Source organism: Asparagus officinalis, chromosome 6, assembly GCF_001876935.1.
Source record: "Asparagus officinalis chromosome 6, Aspof.V1, whole genome shotgun sequence".
In the NCBI taxonomy this organism is placed as follows: Eukaryota; Viridiplantae; Streptophyta; class Magnoliopsida; order Asparagales; family Asparagaceae; genus Asparagus; species Asparagus officinalis.
In genome coordinates this window covers 38671690-38689987 of record NC_033799.1, presented here as the reverse complement: position 1 = coordinate 38689987, position 18298 = coordinate 38671690, and positions in this window count along the sequence as shown.

Below are 18298 nucleotides of genomic sequence, written 5' to 3'. Positions count from 1 at the left end.
CGGTCGACCTCTACGGCATCGCGGTCGACCGCCAGAGCATCGCGGTCAACCATAACGGCTTTGCGATCGACCGTAGCCCTTCAGCGCGCCCAGCGGTCGACCGCTGCGGTCGACCGTAGAGCTGACAGAAGCCCAAATCTGGGTTTCTGCCAGCTCAAAACCTGAAATAAAAATTTTGATTTCTATGTTAACTAAAATTTTAACGTCTCTAAAATCATACTATAGTAGAATAATAAATTTTAAGCATGTAAACTACATCCCCAATATTCTAAATACATGAGAAACATATTAAAAACGTTTTAATAATAGTAAATCATGATTTAACTCTTGTTTAAGCAATTTCAGATCTAGATCTTTACTAAACAGAAAATTTGTGAACTTTATAAACTGAAACATTTGATTCTTGTAATCCATATTATAGAGAACTTAATTTCATATGAAAATACCTTTTGGACTTATCAAAACTCATGAAAAATCAAAAGAAAAACATAGAAAATATGGGTGTGGGATTGGGCGAGATGATACTTACCTCAGGTGCTGCCGAATCTCCTGTAGATGATCTCCTTCAACCTGAACTGCGAAATCCCACAGCAAACCTCTTTGAAAATTCCCAAAAACGCCAACCGCTGCTAGGGTTTAGAGAGGAGAGAGAAGGGGGCTAGGGTTTTGGATCTCAGGTGAAGAGAGGCTCTTTTGGGTTGATTAGTATATGTACTAATCTCATAACCCGACCCGAAACCCGCTAAGACCCAAACAACTCGCTAAAACCCAAACCCAGAGAAAAAAAAGTCTCTGTCCGTCTGATTTCTCTCACATACAAATACCTGTTGGGTTCCCAAACACTGATAAACACATTCATCTAATATATATATGATTATTTATCACAAAAGAAATATTTATTACTATAAATTCACACATATTCATTATAAAAGTTATGGGGTTTTACATTCTTCCCCCCTTAAAAGAATTTCGTCCTCAAAATTCGGAAATCATACGGATCTCGAAAAATGAACTACAAGATGAACATATAAAATTATTTATATATAACGATCTAAAATGGTAATACTCCTGCTCGAACCCTAATCTAGTGGAACTAGTACATCAGGTGAAAAATCCAAACAATGAACCCCCCATATATATACCATGTGTTCCGAAAGATTAAGAATTAAGCATGAATATTCCCATTCTAGTGTTAAATGTAAATATAACTAAAGATATAAACATCATACAAGATACACATCATAAAAATTTTAATTTACCTGTTCGAATAGGTGTGGGTAGTCGCGACGCAAATCCTCTTCGCGCTCCCATGAAATCTCCTTAATGCCTCATCGGTTCCACTGAACTTTCACCAAGGGAATTACTTTGTTTCTAAGTCTCTTGTCCTCTCTGGCAAGAATACGAACCGGAATCTCGACAGTAGTCAAATCCTCCTGAAGCTCAATCTCTGGTGTATCCAATACTCGTTGCTGCTCCTCATCATGCAAGTGTTTCTTGAGCATAGAAACATGAAACACATTGTGTATACTAGACATCGATGCTGGAAGGTCTAGTCTGTATGACACAACTCCAACACGCTCCAGAATCTGAAATGGTCTAATGTATCTCGGCGCAAGCTTCCCCCGTCGTCAGAATCGCTGTACGCCTTTCATAGGCGACACTTCAGAATAACTGAGTCTCCAACCTGAAACTCCAAGGGTCTTCGTCTCTTATCGGCATAGCTCTTTTGCCGACTCTGAGCTGCTAGAATCCTCTCTCTGATCAAGGCTATCTTCTCAGTAGTCTACCTCACCAACTCCGGCCCAAGCATCAAGCTGTCCTTCGGCTCGGCCCAACATATCGGTGACCTACAAGGTCTCCCGTACAATGCTTCATACGGGGCCATACCAATCGTCGCTTGATAACTATTGTTATAAGCGAACTCTACCAGTGGAATATGATCCTCCTAACTGCCCTGAAAGTCAATGACATAAGCTCTCAACATGTCTTCCAACACTTGATTTACTCTCTCTGTCTGACCATCCGTCTGAGGGTGGAAAACACTGTTGAATGATAGACTATTGCCAAAAGAGTCCTGAAAACTCCTCCAAAAGTGCGAAGTGAACACCAAACCTTGATCCGATATAATCATGTCTGGAACTCCATGAAATCGAACTATCTCCCTGATAAATATCCTCGCATATGCCTCGACGGTATAGGTAGTCCTCACTGGAATGAAGTATGCCGACTTCGTCAACCGGTCCACAATCACCCAAACTGAATCATTTCCCTTCTTCGACTTCGGTAATCCTACAATGAAGTCCATAGAAATGTCCGCCCACTTCCACTCCGGAATAGGTAAAGGCTGAAGTGTTCCTGCCGGTCTCTGATGCTCCGCCTTCACCTGCTGACAGGTAAAGCACTTAGCCACATACTCTGCAATCTCCCTTCGCATACCACTTCACCAAAAGTGTCTCTTCAGGTCCTTGTACATCTTAGTAGTCCCTGGATGTACAGTATGTCGAGTACGATGAGCTTCATCAAGTAACTCTTTCTTCAGCTCGGCACTGGCTGGCATGACTAGTCTGCCCTTCATCCGAAGCCCTCCATCTGCTCCAATGATCCAATCAGTCTTAGGCTCCTTGGAAATCTCCTCCTTTTAGATTTGAATCCAAGAGTCTCCCAACTCGGCTCTGACAACTCTGTCACTCCAAGATGGCTGTACTGACACAGCTCCCAAAAATGCGTTGGTTCCTCCAATCTTGGGTCTGAAATCAAATTGGCTAAGAGTAATAAGATCCCGATGTAATGAACACCTCAAAGCTGAAACCTGATGTCTACGCTTCCTACTTAAAGCATCTGCCACGACATTCTCCTTCCCCGGATGGTACTGGATCGCGAACTCGTAGTCCTTAATAAACTCAATCCATCTTCTCTGTCTCTGGTTGAGTTCCTTCTGGGAAAAGAGGTACTTCAGACTTTGATGGTCTGTGAATAACTCAAACTACACTCCATATAGGTAGTGCCTCCATGACTTCAGTGCAAATACCACTGCTGCCAACTTCAAATCATGAGTGAGATAGTTTTGCTCATGCACCCTTAACTGCCGTGAGATATAAGCTACTACCCTCTGAGTCTGCATCAATACGCCTCCTAAGCTTGCCAACGATGCATCTGTATATACGACAAACGTCCTGTCGCTGCTCGGAATAGTCAAAACCAGCGTTGTAGTCAACTTAGTCTTCAAAATATCAAAGGCCTTCTGGCACTCCATACTCCATATGAACTATACACCCTTCTTCGTAAGGTGTGTAATAGGTGTCACAATCTTCGAGAAGTCCTGAATGAACTTCCTATAATATCCAGCTAAACCCAAAAAGCTGCGAATCTCTATCACCGTCTTCGACGGCTCCCAATCAAGAACTGCCGTGACCTTAGCCGGGTCCACTGCTATGCCCTCTCTACTGATGATGTGGCCAAGGAATCTGACTTCTGAAAGCCAAAATTCGCATTTGCTGAACTTGACATACAGTTGATGCTCCTGAAGAGTCCTCAACGCTATCCGTAGATGCTCCTCGTGATCCGCCTTCGATCTCGAGTAAATGAGAATATCATCGATAAAAACGATCACGAACTGATCTAAGAAGGGACAGAAAACCCGGTTCATCAAGTCCATGAATACTGTGGGTGCATTGGTCAACCCAAATGGCATGACCAAGAACTCGAAAGAACCATATCGAGTAAGAAAGGCAGTCTTGAGAATATCAATCTCCCTAACTCGCAACTGATGATAGCCAGAACGAAGATCAATCTTCGAGAAATACTGCGCCCCCTGCAACTGGTCAAACAAGTCATCAATCCTAGGTAGTGGGTACCTATTCCGGATAGTGACCTTGTTCAACTCTCTATAATCCATGCATAATCTCATACTACCTTCCTTCTTCTTCACAAAAAGGACCGGCGCACCCCACGGAGAATGACTCTGGCGAATAAAAACCTGAGCTAATAACTCGTCCAACTGGGTCTGAAGCTCCCTCATCTCAGTTGGTGTCATACGATAGGGTGCGCGGGATATCGGGGCTGTGCCTGGCTGCAACTCAATACAAAACTCCACCTCTCTCACCAGAGGTAATCCAGGTATGTCCTAAAAGACATCCTGATACTCTGAGACAACTCTAGTCTCCAATAAATCAGCACCCTGATCCTGTCGCATCACCTCCTCGATGTACGCCAGAAATGACTCCGCAAATCGGTTGCCCTGAGAGGTGGCTACAATCATCTCGGACCCGTCGGACGCTCGCAACTTGACTGTCTTCGCAAAGTAGTCAATACTAATATGGTAGGAAGACAACCAATCCATACCAAGGATGACATCGAACTCGGACATATGCAACACTATCAAATCAACTATGAACTCTGACTCGTCTAAACTGACGGTACACCTCCTACAAACGCTCTCCAGAAGTGACACCTCACCTAAAGGGGTAGAAACAGATAAAGGGGTGTCTAGAGGCTGAGCTACGAGCTGGAGTCTAGCCATAAATGCATGCAATATGAAGAAATGTGAAGCTCCCGAATCGAAAAGAATACGGGTGAGAAAGGAATTCACAAAGAACGTACCCTCCACTACTGCCCTGCTAGCTCCATGATCACGAGGAACTACTGCATAAACCCTGCCCGTGGCTGAAGACTGCTCTGCTACTGGAGATGGGGAAAATGGGACAATTTGCCCCTGAGGAAACTCTTGAACTGCTCGAACTTGCCCCTCAGTCCTCTAGACTGCTGGCGGTGCCTTAGGCCTGTTCTGCTGGCCCTGACCTCTGCCCTGCTGTCGTTGCTGCTGCTGCTGCTGGTTCGGACCCCTGCCCTGCTGAGCTCCTGCTGGTGCACTACGATACTCTAATGCCTTATGCCCGATCTTGTGATAGTTAAAACAAGATCCCTGAAACTTGCGCTGCTGATGCGCTATCTGATCCTGCTGGGGTCCCTTTTTTATAAGGGCCCAGATGCTGCTGTTGATGTCCAGAGAAAGATCTCTTGTTCTTGCCCTTGTCCCCACTCTGCCCTGCCTTGGCCTTCCCTTCCTTATCCTTCTGGAACATAGTAGTCTCAATCTCTTGTGAGGTGGCGGCCTCAGCTACCTCCCTAACTGAATAGAATCTCCTCGAGACAAGGTACCAGCGTAGATTAGGGTGAAGACCTGCTAAGAACATCTGAGCCTGACGCTCTCCTATCTGCCACATACCCATGAAATGTAGCAACTCCATGAACCTACTCTCAAAATCTGCAACTGTCATGTCCCCCTGAGTCAAACGGGACAACTCAAGCTCCTTCCTAGTACGTGCTGCCGAAGAAACGTACTGCCCATCAAAGAAGTAAATAACGTCCTCTCATGTGAGGGTCATCCTCTGCTCTGGAGTAAACTGAAGTCGGTACCATCTCCCGGCATCTCCCTTTAGGCTGTAGGATGCCAATCTCTGCTTCTGAACTGAATCCACACTGAGTATGTCAAGAATATTACCCACATCCTCCTTCCACTTATGGGCTGCAAGAGGGTCTGGTGATCCCTGGAACTCTGGTGCCCTCATCTTCTAGTACCTCTCTACCATACAGAGCCAAGCCTCCTGCTCTGTGGCTCTATCTGGGACTGCTAGAGGAACAGCTGCAGGCGCTACCTCTGGGTCTCTCTCTAATTGGGACGGCTAGTATCCCCTGTGGTGGAACTACTGGAGGTGGTGGTGTCCGCGGTGCTATATGAGTCGTCACCAACTCCTCAATGGCTGTCATCCGGGCAATTAGAGGAGCCATGATATCCACCAAATACTGAGGAGACTGCTGCGGCTAGGGAGGAGCCTGCTGAGGCTCGGATTGAGCTGGCTGCTGCTCAGATGGTGTCTGCTGTGACTCTGCCTGGTTAGCTCTCTGAGTAGGAGGTCTACTATGTCCTGCCATCTCTCTGATCATACGAAAATAAGAGTTTATGAGTCAAAACAGACCTTTATAAATAACGTATCACATTGAAATTTTCACAACATATAGTATTCACACAAATACTTTGAATTTACACCAAATAGTTGTCATAAAAAAAATTCTCAAATTTTGAGATATATGCATATATCGTCCTCACTCATACTAGGAATTCGTTACGGACTCTATACATGAATCCTAAGAAACTCTATCCTAGCTCCACGACTCGACACAGGATGATCCTAGGGATACTAGAACTAGAGCTCTGATACCATTTGTGACGCCCCTGGGTTCACACAAGGCTGTAGTCCAAGGTGAAACCAAGAATATCAAACCTGTCATGCACCACACCGTGCAATAATATGTTTTACCATCACAATTAACATCTATCTAGTAGAGTCAACAACAGGTGTAGGTACAAAAGCAAGTAAAAGATAATACAAGAAATACTGATGAAATGATAATAATCACATAAGTATCTCATCATCCAACATACAGAAATACGTAGTCAAGGTCTGAGTAGATAAACTGGAATACTCAACAAGTCTCAAATACAAATATCTGACGAAAGGAAATAAGGCACACATCCTTTACAACTTCTAGAACAAGACTCTCAAATGTCTAAACAAAAGTCTACTGCGGAACTCCAAAAGAAAATATATAACTAAATAGACGGCTGAAGCTAAAATGCATCGCCATCAACCTGCGACTCTCCGGGCTCCTGGCTCGTTACCTGAAAGGGGGAGGGACAACGAGCGTCAAAGCGCTAGCGAGTAACATCACAACCAACCCCAAGGAAACAGGGCTCGTTGTATAAGAAAATACAGATAATACTTAATAGATCTAAAAATTATTGATCTTACTAAAGAGGGTTTTAGTATTTAGAAATTTACAACACGAGAATAGGTACGTCGAGCGAAATAATCCAAACAAGGAAACCCTCATGTATATACCTTATATCTCAAATTGTAAATCCCTAACCACCAAACCCGAGGTTCTAGTACAGGAACAGAAATAAAAGAAATACAACAAATATCAGAGCATAAATACAGTGCCATGACCTAGCCTACATGAGTATCATGTTATTACTTACATGAACATCATGTCAAAATCTACTTATATGTCATGTCATAAACTCCTATGAGAAAGTCATACGCAGGGTTAAGAAATGTGTCCGATACAGGGACTATATACTGTGGTTTCCAAACTCATGGAATAAGTGGCAAATGTCCAACACGAGGACTGAAATGGATTATAGTCCAACACGAGGACTTCTATGGATTATAGTCCAACACGAGGACTGTGAAAAGGTGAAAAATATCACTGTGATATATAGGTAATTTTTTTTCCTTTTATTTTTGTATTCACCCTCCTCTTTCTCAATCTCACCTTCAACCTCACCCTCATTCTTCACATCAAGCCCTAACGGACATCAAGCCCTATCGGCTTGTTCTGCACCGCCTGAGCCCAAGCGACGAGTACAGATTTCCGATGAACCGGAAACCCCATCAGATTGCTCGCCCAAACCCTAGATTTAGACGAAGGAACCCTCCTCGTTCGAACCCTCCTCATTCACCGATCGTCGGCGGTGATCTCTTTCACCGATCCCGACGAGTCATCGGAGTTCGAACCCTCCTCGTTCTGATGCTTCCCCATGTTTAATTTATAGAACGTTTAATTTTAGATTTATAGAAGATTTAATTTTATTTTTATCTAAGAAAATTACAAAAAAAATCTTAGATTAGACTATTTTTTTCAGTGTAATTGTTTTTAGGTCATCTTTCTTTTTATATTTTTTCATTATAATTGTTTTAATGTTAGTATAATTTTTTTGCAGTATAATTTCGTTGCCACCATTGCAAGGATGCCCTCAAGGTAAATCCAATTTTTAGTGTTATTTTAGCATCATGATTATTCCATTGAATTTTATTGAGTTTATTTATTTTTCATTGGATTACTTTTTGTGTCGTTAATTAATTATTTTAATGACGAAAAATTAATACAACTGTTATTTACTAATACTGGATAATATCATGCAATTGAAGCAATCACCTTGACGAAAATTCTTTGATGATTTACTAAGTAATCTTCCTCTCTGACACAATCACCTCATTTCCTTAAATGTTCCATCCAAGATTCACAATTGACTGATCATTGTAAATTTTTATTATGTAGTTGCTATCCATAGGAGACATTTGGGCTACTAAGTGTTACTTTGATACATGCATCAGTAATTTGCATATTGAATTCTTCATCATGTTTCAATCACTACCCTCCCCTATGAACAAGTGGATTAATTTTTTTATCTATAGATGATGAAGGGTTGTGTTGTTTGGAGGATATCAAGTTTAAATCTCAAATATGCTTGTGGTGAAAAGAATAAAGGAGCAAAAAAGAGCCTCTGAGCTTTGTTGTCCTTACCTGAATTCTAAACATGAGCAAATATATATGACTCTCCAATGAAAAAACTGCAGAAAGCTCTCCTTTCTATCAAGATTTATTACCAAAACTCTCGGGTCTCAATGAGTTAAGCTAAAATTCATTTCTTCTACTTGTTTTTCAAATGAACCCTCTTATCTGCTTAAATTTTACAAAATGCCCTAGCCCACCATTGATCAAGAGGAGTTAATTGCAAGTCTAAAATAGTACAAAAAGTTTTTATTTTACACCTTGATAGAATAGAAAATGTTTTGCCTCACTCAATAGGACACAGAGCACAAAAGAGTTGTCTTGAGTTTATCCTTCACAGTTATGGAAAACATTGGTTTTGATAGAAACTGGTGTTTAGCACAAGGCCACGTTGGACCTTTCATGTTCCCTTGTGGAGCATCACACAATTAACCTCATTCTATAGAACTACCGACCACATTGATTTCATTATGCTCTAAGGGTCCATGACTTAATATATAATATATACTTTTTTGTGGACATGATTCAGGGATACCTTCCATCTTTAGAATGTGCTTTCTAATATTTATTAGCAATGGCTCCATCTAAGTTGTACGCTTAAGTGATGGGAAATATATTGGAGCTGGTTCAAGAAGTTCATGATGCATGACTCTTATATTCCTTGATCCTCATATCATAGAAAATCATACAGGGAGGAACTAGGAGATGACAGGTTCTCTACTGCAGAATTTCATAAAACCCTTTCTAGCTTTGCAGTGTTTTACAAAACCCCTCCTACAGTTTTAAAATTCCTAACAGATCTCCATTAATGGCGGTAGCAGTGTTTCCGACCCTTTTTTGTCTATTCCTAAGGGGTCAGCGGGTAAATCTGAAAGTTTAAGGTGTTTTATGGTATACAAAAGGAATAAATATAATGTTTATAATCTATCCAGACAATATTCAGAAATCCTATAGTAACTTATTCGAGAGGAAAATTGCATATATTCGTTTTAAACATAAACTTGTACCCTGTAATTGTTTGTTTTTATAAATATTGTGGCATTCGTAAGCATTTAATAGTTAATTCCGTATGTATATATGAACATTAAGTCCAGTGAGCATGAGAAAGTGATGCAAAGAATCACTCAACAAAGTAGTATGATATTATAGTATGCTAAGGTAAACATTTTTTTTTGAGGAAAAACAAGGGATATACCCTGTCATTTGTATTAATCAAAAAAGTAGTTACAAAAAAAGGATATGATATATATCCAAAGAATTGGAAGATATAAAAGATAGTTTCTTAGAACTAGTGATATATGACTTTCTTCTTTCAAACATCCATGAAGGTGAAGAGAGGGTCTTGCCGTCATTCACCGTTGACACAGATATAAGAAAGGACCAAAGCCAGCCATATATATAGTAACAAGAAACTAAACTTTCTATAGTCCAATAGCCACAAAATTTCAAGAAAACTACAAAAACTGTTCATATGTACATATCTCCAAAAAACTGACATTCACAGTCCCATTACTTATAAGCTGTTAAATGATTCTGCTAATCGGGTCTTTCTCCAGTTTAGCTTGAATATTCTGAGCTGCCACTCCATTACCAGAGCCTGTCCAGTCCTTTAAACAAGATATAGAGAAGTTAATAATAGACTTAACAGAGAACGGAATTTGATCAAAAATGCACTTATTCCTCGAAGTCCATAAACTCCAACAAACAGAAGCAAAAATGGTTCTCCAAAGTGAACCTTCCATACCTCTCAGAGTTTCAATCCTATTCATAAGCTCATCCAAAGTATTAGTCCAATTGAAAGGTAAGAAGTAGTGCAAGAAGTGCTGCCAAACTTTTCTGGATATAGGACAAGAAAAGAACAAATGTTCTCTGGTTTCCAAATCAAGCCCACAAAAAGAACAAAGAGAATCTCCAAGCCAGCCCTTTAGCTGAAGAATCTCTTTAGTATGCACTTTATTTAGAGAGAGAAGCCAGAGAAAAATGCGAACTTTGGAGGGGATAATTGCATTCCAAATGACTTTGTATAAAGGATTCTTAATGCCTCTCCTTACAAGGAAATTGTAAAAAGATTTGACCGAGAACTGTCTGTTAGAGCTGATAATCCATGTAGGTTGATCACAGTTATTAGAAGCATGAAAATCTTTGATGAGATTCAGAAGATCAGTTTTCTCTGCTTGAGCACGAGGAAGAATACTTCTTCTCATCAATAAATGCCACTGCCACTCATTATCAATATAGAGACCTTGGCTTCTAATAGATGCATTAGAGGACAAGGCTAACTTGTAAGATTCAGGGAAAATACTAGCTAAGTTGCTGTAGCCAGTCCACTTATCTTCCCAAAATCTTATACTATCTCCAGAGCCAATCAACCATTTTATGTTATGAAAAAAAGCATCCTTTTTAGATAAAACATCATTCCAGAATGATGAGTTAGATGACTTGAAGACTGTGGCCTGCAAATTAGTGTCATTGTGAACATAAAGATGGTGAAGAAAATTGCCAGATGTTGAATTTCTATCCAAACACTTCCATAGCCATTTGGATAAAAGAGAACAATTGAACAATGAAATATCCTTAACTCCTAGACCTCCCTCATCTTTAGTTAAACAGACTTTCTTCCAGTTAACGAGGCATTTGAAGGAATTAGAATCTATCTTTCCTGTCCATAAGAAGTGTTTCCTGATTTTATCAATGTCTTTAATAAGCCATTTAGGTAGCTTATAAAAAGACATATAGTATAAAGGAACTGAAGTAAGGACTGAATTTAACAGGACCAGTCTCCCACCGTAAGATAATACATTCTTCTTCCAAGATGCTAGTTTCCTATAGAGATTGTCTATCAGTGGCTGCCAGTCTGATTTTTATAACTTGCCATATTTAAGAGGTAACCCAAGATACTTGATAGGAAGTTGAGAAACTTTACAGTCCAGTGAAGATGCTAGAGCATGGGCCTTGCGATGGATATTACCAAAATATATAAGAGAAGATTTGGAATAATTAATGCTCAGACCAGAAACGTCCTCAAAAATGTAGAGAATTGTTTTAAGAATAGAGATATCATGTAGGGAGCTTTTTACAAAAAGAAGTGTATCATCAGCAAATTGAAGTATCCTCAGAAGATTTAAAAGATGCTTAAGACCAAGAGATGATAACAGACCCTCCTCAGCATTGTTCATGATCATTTTGTTCAAAACATCTACAACAATATTGAATAACATTGGGGATAGAGGATCACCTTGCTTAATGCCTCGTTTACAAGGGAAAAACTTTGTGGGAGAACCATTAACAAGAATAGCACAAGAAGAGGATGAAATAATTTGAAGAATCCATGAACACCATCTAGTTCCAAAGCCCCTAGCTCTCAACAAGTCAATGAGAAAAGCCCAGTCTATAGAATCAAAAGCTTTAGCAAAATCAATCTTAAACATAGCAACTTCCTTCTTTTTTTTTGAACAAGCATGAATCATTTCATTAGCTTGAAGAATAGAATCAAGAGTAGATTTTCCAGCTTGAAAAGCAGATTGTGAAGATGCAACCAAAGATGACATGTGATGCGACAGCCTATTTGCCAAAATTTTAGAGAAAATTTTAAAAATGCAATTGATAAGGCTAATAGGTCTGAAATCTGTCACCTTAGAACAGTCCTTGATTTTAGGGACCAAAGTGATAAAAACTTTGTTGACTTTGTAGATATGGGATGGGTTGTCATGAAAAAAATGCATAAGAGCAATAAGATCTGTCTTAATCAAATCCCAAAAAGTTTGATAAAAAGCCATAGAGAAACCATCAGGTCCTGGAGCTTTATTTGCATTCATACCAAACACAGCACTTTTAATTTCCGCTTCAGAAAATTGATCTTCCAGAGATAATAGATTAGTCTCTTGTTCAGGATATAGAGTAGACCAATCAAGATGCATGTGTTTATTTTTGGTATGCCCAAACAAGTCATGATAATATTTGAAAAAAGCTTTAGAGACATCCTCATCTCCAATGAAATCTTTGTCTTGATAGGTAACTGAGGATATGAAGTTAGCCTTTTTATGGAAGGAGGTTGTTTTATGAAAGAAGGATGTATTTGCATCACCCTCTTTTAACCATTGTACACGAGATCTTTGATGCCAATAAGTTTCCTCTTCCTTAATGATAGATATATAAGAATCATGGAGAGATTGCTTCTCATTAAACTCCAAATCTGAAAGAGGCCTTTGCTCTTCAATCAAATCAAAGGCATTGATTTTTGATAATATATTTGACTTTCTAGAAGAAATACATCCAAGGACATTCTTTTTCCACCATTTAAGACTTTTCTTAAGGAGCTTTAATTTAAAAATGAAGATATCAACAGGATTACCATGAACTTGGAAAGAAAGCCAACATTTAGAAACAAAAGGGATGAAGTCTGTGTTATGGAACCAACTTCTCTCAAAACGAAAAATAGGATGAAAACTCTTCATCCCACCACTATCAAGAATAATAGGGAAATGATCAGAACCAGTTGCAGGTGGAGAGGATTGAATGCACAAAGGAAACTTATTTTCCCAAACAGAATTAATAAGAAATCTGTCAAGTCTTGCCAAAGAGGGGTTATGCCTTTTATTTGACCAAGTAAAGCATCTACCAGATAAAGGTAAATCAATGAGTGATAAAGAGGAAATGAAGTCCCTAAAAGACTTAATATCCCTAAGAGATCCATCACGACCATTACATTCATCAGAGGATAAAGTAACATTAAAATCTCCACATAGAATCCACGGACCAGGAAGAATGAAACGAATTCTGTCTAACTCCCACCAGCAAACTGCTCTATCTTCTCTGTCAGTAGGAGCATAAACGGATGTGAAAATAAAAGACCAATTTGTTGGTTTATGATGAAGATGAACTGAAACAGAGAAGATCCCTACATAAGACTGAACTAAGGAAAAAGCATCAGACCATCCTACTAAAACTCCTCCTCTAGATTCTGTGGAATTAAGATGACACCATTGAGAAAGTCTCCTGCCCCCAATTGATTGAAGTTTTTTAGGAGAAGGATCACAAAGTTTACTTTCTTGAAAACCAGCAACATCAATATAATGGCTATGGAGGTAATCCTTAACCATCCGCCTTTTAATTGGGCCATTTAGACCCCGAACATTCCAAGAAGTAAATTTCATTAAAAAGGAAAATATAAACCATACCAACAACTGACCCAAAACCAGGCAATCATCATTTAGCCTCTTTATTCCTCTCTACTCCTTTGGATTGAATAATATTCATAGATTTCTCCGAAAGAATAACACCATAATTTTCAGCAATAAGATCAAAATCATTCTTATCAAGTGAATTAATCGGCAGAGCAGAGGAAGATGATGAAGAGGTTGAAGATTGAGTACCTTTTTTCGACTGGTTGGCCATCTTCTTAGAAGAAGAAGCTAACTTAAGGAAACTTTTATTTTTCCGACCAAGATAAGTCTTACGAACTGAAGGAGAGGATGATGTAGATGCTGGCCGCCTAGAAAATCCTGGTGGAACAGAGCTGGTAAAATGAACTGAAGGAGTTGTTGAAGGTTTTGGCAGTAAAGAAGTTGCTGACGAGTTTGAATTTGATGAAACAGCTTTCCCGCCAAGATAATTGAGCCAAGTGAATTTTTTGATGAAAACGGTACGACCCTTCCAAGTTTGTTTAACCAGATTAAGTGGAAAATCTTGTAGAGAATCCGGGATAGAATCATCTGAAATATCATGCAACGGATCCTCCTTAAAATTAGCCTTAGGATCAGCCAGAATTAAATCCTTAGGATCCTCTTCCATAACTGCCGAATTTTGAATTTGAAAATTTTCCTTAGGTGAGATCGAATCAAAAGGAAAGTTCTAAAAATTAGCTGATTGCAAATTAGGCAGAGAAGGGGCCATAATCCATTTCCCTTTATCAAGCACTGGTACTGGTTCAACAACCTGATGTTGAGGTATGTCCGATGACACGACTATAGGTGCAGATACTTGCTCAGACCACTGAGATTCAAGAATAATATCGCCTTGAGCTTGCATGGCATTAAGATGCTTACCAATGACCTCAGAACCCATTTGGCCAATTCCAATAGGGGTAATCTCTAAAGAGACTTCTCTAGTAAAAGAGTCAACTTGGGAAGTATAAGAGCAAACTATCGATTTAGGGATACAATCAGCCGCTTTTACTTTGACAAGAACACGAACATCCTAACCATTTAACTTGTCCTTTAGATTTTTGCATCCCTTAATCATTTCGCCAAAAGAACTTATAATCTTTTCAAGAATATCAGAAGACCAAAAATGAAGTGGAAGATTTTTGATTTTGATCCACTGATAGAAAGCTGAATCAACTATTTTCATGCTAATATTTTCAGTCCATGGTGCAAACCATCCCTTAAACTTTTCAAAATCATATAGTTTCACATCTACTGCCTCTGAAAGCTGGAAAATAGACGGAAACTCTACTAAAAATCTATTTCCTTGAAGAGGTATAACTCTACCCGACCAATTCTGCCATTGAAAAATCAGAGATAATTTGATCTTGAGCAACTCAAGAGACGGTGATCCCTCTGAAACAGTCATGATGGCAAAAGAAGCAAGGACCTTGGAATTATTGCAAAGAGTAGAAGAATCAGATAAATCTACTTTTTTCTCTAAAACATTGAGTGTCTAATTTACTCAGTATAATTCTTAGGTAAATGAAAATTTTATTTCCATGAGATAAAAGCAAGTGTAAGATAGTCTAGTCATATCTGAGTATACATGAATACTTAATATATTAGTTTATCTCTATTTTCAATCACCTAATGAACAATTCATTTTCTCATATCATAAATGCACGACGCCAATGGAAAAAATAGTAACAAGTATACCTCATAGTTTTTGTAGTTTATTTCCCTTGACATACAATATGAGAGGATGTACCATGTGAATCATATGTATCCAAAGAAAGTTTGTTTTACGATAAGTGTTACATCTTGTACGTATAGCCCTTCTGATAGTACTTAGCACAAAAAACAAGCTAGTGTCCTTGATAGTTGTTCCTTGTTACTAAAAACCACATAATTTGCCATCATCTTTCAGTATTTGTTATTTATCAGTCCCCTTTTTTCCATGAGAAACTTTTTTCTTGTTTTTTCATCCAAATCATAGGCTCCCCTTTCCTATTTTGTCTTCTTTCAGCACTTATTCCATCTAGTTTTGTAAAATGAATTGATGGACATTTTCTTCAATTTTAAACTACTTCCATTTTCTTCAATTTTGAACTCGGTGTTTCTGAATTTAGTCCCTCTTCTATTACTTTCGGAAGGTTCTGTGATGCATGCTACTACTTTCCAAATTTACAGGCAGGCTCACTTTAGCGGAGTCATGTTTTCAACATGAACCCCGGTCATTTATTGATTTGTTTCCAAAATTGATATTAGTATTGCAATTTATGAAGGGTAACATGCCAAGTACTGCAGGATTGAAGTATTAATGGTATGGGTCAATTTGGCTACATAGAAACTATGCTAGAACAAATATGTCATCTTGTTACACTGCATCTCTCTTTGACATTGGTTTTGTTACTAATTCAGATTATTATAGTTCAGATCATCAACATATTTAGGATTCTATTAGAACACTGTATAGAAAGTAAGTATGATTGGTCCAATTTTATTAAACCAATCCTTTTGCATATGTGTTTTCCACTGGCTTAGTCATTTCTGTATTTTTTGATTCATTTTTTCCCCAATATTTTTTAGATACCATACATCTAATTATACAATATAAACTGATGTCAAACTTGATGCATCAGATAGACTGTTTTCACTTCTGTTGTATTCTCCATTTCACATTAGGATTTTGATGTTTGTCTCTATCTCTTTCCATTTTTTTACTTAGTTCTGACCATTGACTGAATAGGTTTTGCATGTGTGAATAGGTTCAATTTGGTGTTCTGGTCTACAAAATAGTTAAACAATGGATAAAAGTTGGGTACATTTTGATCGCCGAAGTCCAGATTATGTTGCAGGGTTGGGTACATTTTGATCGCCGAAGTCCAGATTATGTTGCAGGGTTGAACTTATTTGTAGATGAAGCCCTTGCCAAGTCTAGTCGTAAAGATAAGATCAGATTATGTTGCAGGGTTGAACTTATTTGTAGATGAAGCCCTTGCCAAGTCTAGTCGTAAAGATAAGATCATATGTCCTTGTAAAGAATGTTGTAATCGTTATTTTGAAGATAAGATGACTGTGGTGGGACATCTTCTTTGGCATGGAATGGACCCTTTATACATGAATGCTCGATGGACACATCATGGTGAGCCTTACGTTGAATCAACAAATATCATAGAAATGGATGTTGCTGAAGGAGGAGATGTAGGTGAAATGCATGATTTCCTTAATGAGACATTTGTGGAACCAAATATTGGTGAGAACGTAGGGTCATCGAGGCAACCTGTTTTTGATGGTCGAACACTCGAGGCAGAGCGATTTTTTAAGTTACTTGAACAAGCTGATAAGGAGTTGTATCCAGGATGCAAGAAGTATAAAAAATTGGATGCCGTCGTAAAATTATACCAGATCAAGTGTTTGGGAAATGCGACTAACAAGGCTTTTGATATGTTTTTAGAGCTTTTTAAAGATATGTTGCCTGAGGGAAATTGTTTGCCACCACCTATTTCACAAGCTAAAAAGATTATTTATGATTTGGGCCTTACTTATGAGAAGATTGATGCTTTCCCTAACGACTGCATGTTGTTTTGGAAAGAGACAGCAAACTTAACTGTGTGCTCTACATGTGGTGCGTCAAGATACAAAGTGAAAAAAGTAACAAGAGTTGGTGATAGTTCAACGGGGGATAATTCTAGTAAGAAAGTATCAGCGAAGATTCTCCGGTATTTTCCACTAACACCGAGGTTGAAAAGGTTGTATATGTATTGAAACATATAGTATAACACTTTCAGCTTTAATATGTATTGAAACATATAGTATAACACTTGTAAATGGTATAACACTTGCATGAGTGCAGGATACCATAGATTGGCGGCCTGAAGATGTTCCCAATATTCCTAAAATCTGACTTGTAATGTTGCAAAGATTGTCTGATAGGTGCAGAAACTATAAGGCAAGTTTAAAAGCTAAGTATTACACTCCTTATGTTGGTTTGCCAGAACGATTCTTGTGTGGAGATGATCGTGTAGATCGCGACCAATGGCGGGCAATGGTTAACTATTGGGACACTGATCCAAAAAATAAAGTAAGTACTACCCTCCATAATATAAACTTATGATTTCAAATTAGGCATATATTTTTATTATGTTGTGCCCCTCAGGTTAGATGTGAGAAGAATATTGAAAGCCGCAAGAGGCAAAAAATGAATCACACTAGTGGCACAAAGAGCTTCGCACGACACATGGCTGATTATGTAAGTTAACACGAGACCTCCTTTTTTCTTTAGACTGTGATGTCATTTCATAGAATTTGTCATGTTTTATTTTGTGTTTGGGGAGCATTGACATCAGATACTCAACTTATATATATTCCTTTTTAGTAGCAAATCTGATGTTGGAACAATAATACAATATCGTATCAGATAACAAAGTTTTCCTTTCTCTCACTCCTTCCTGGGAATCCCTTAATAGTAATTAGTATCCAAAACAAAGATGATACAGATAAAACTAGGCTATGCATTATAGAATGGTCATTTAAACAAAAAGCTACAGGAATCCATCAAATATTATGTAATATCTCACCAACATAGTACCATAACCATCAGCAACCTTGCACCCAGCCATAAAAAATGGTGACTTTTGTTCCTTGTGGACCTGCGTAAAGCATTGTAGTGTGATAATAAGAAATTATACACACAATAATGATGCCCAAAAAAAGAGAGTTACTCACAATTTTGCTCTCTCCTGTCATGCTAGATTCATCAATTGCAAGGGAATGAACAGAAATCAAAATGCCATCAG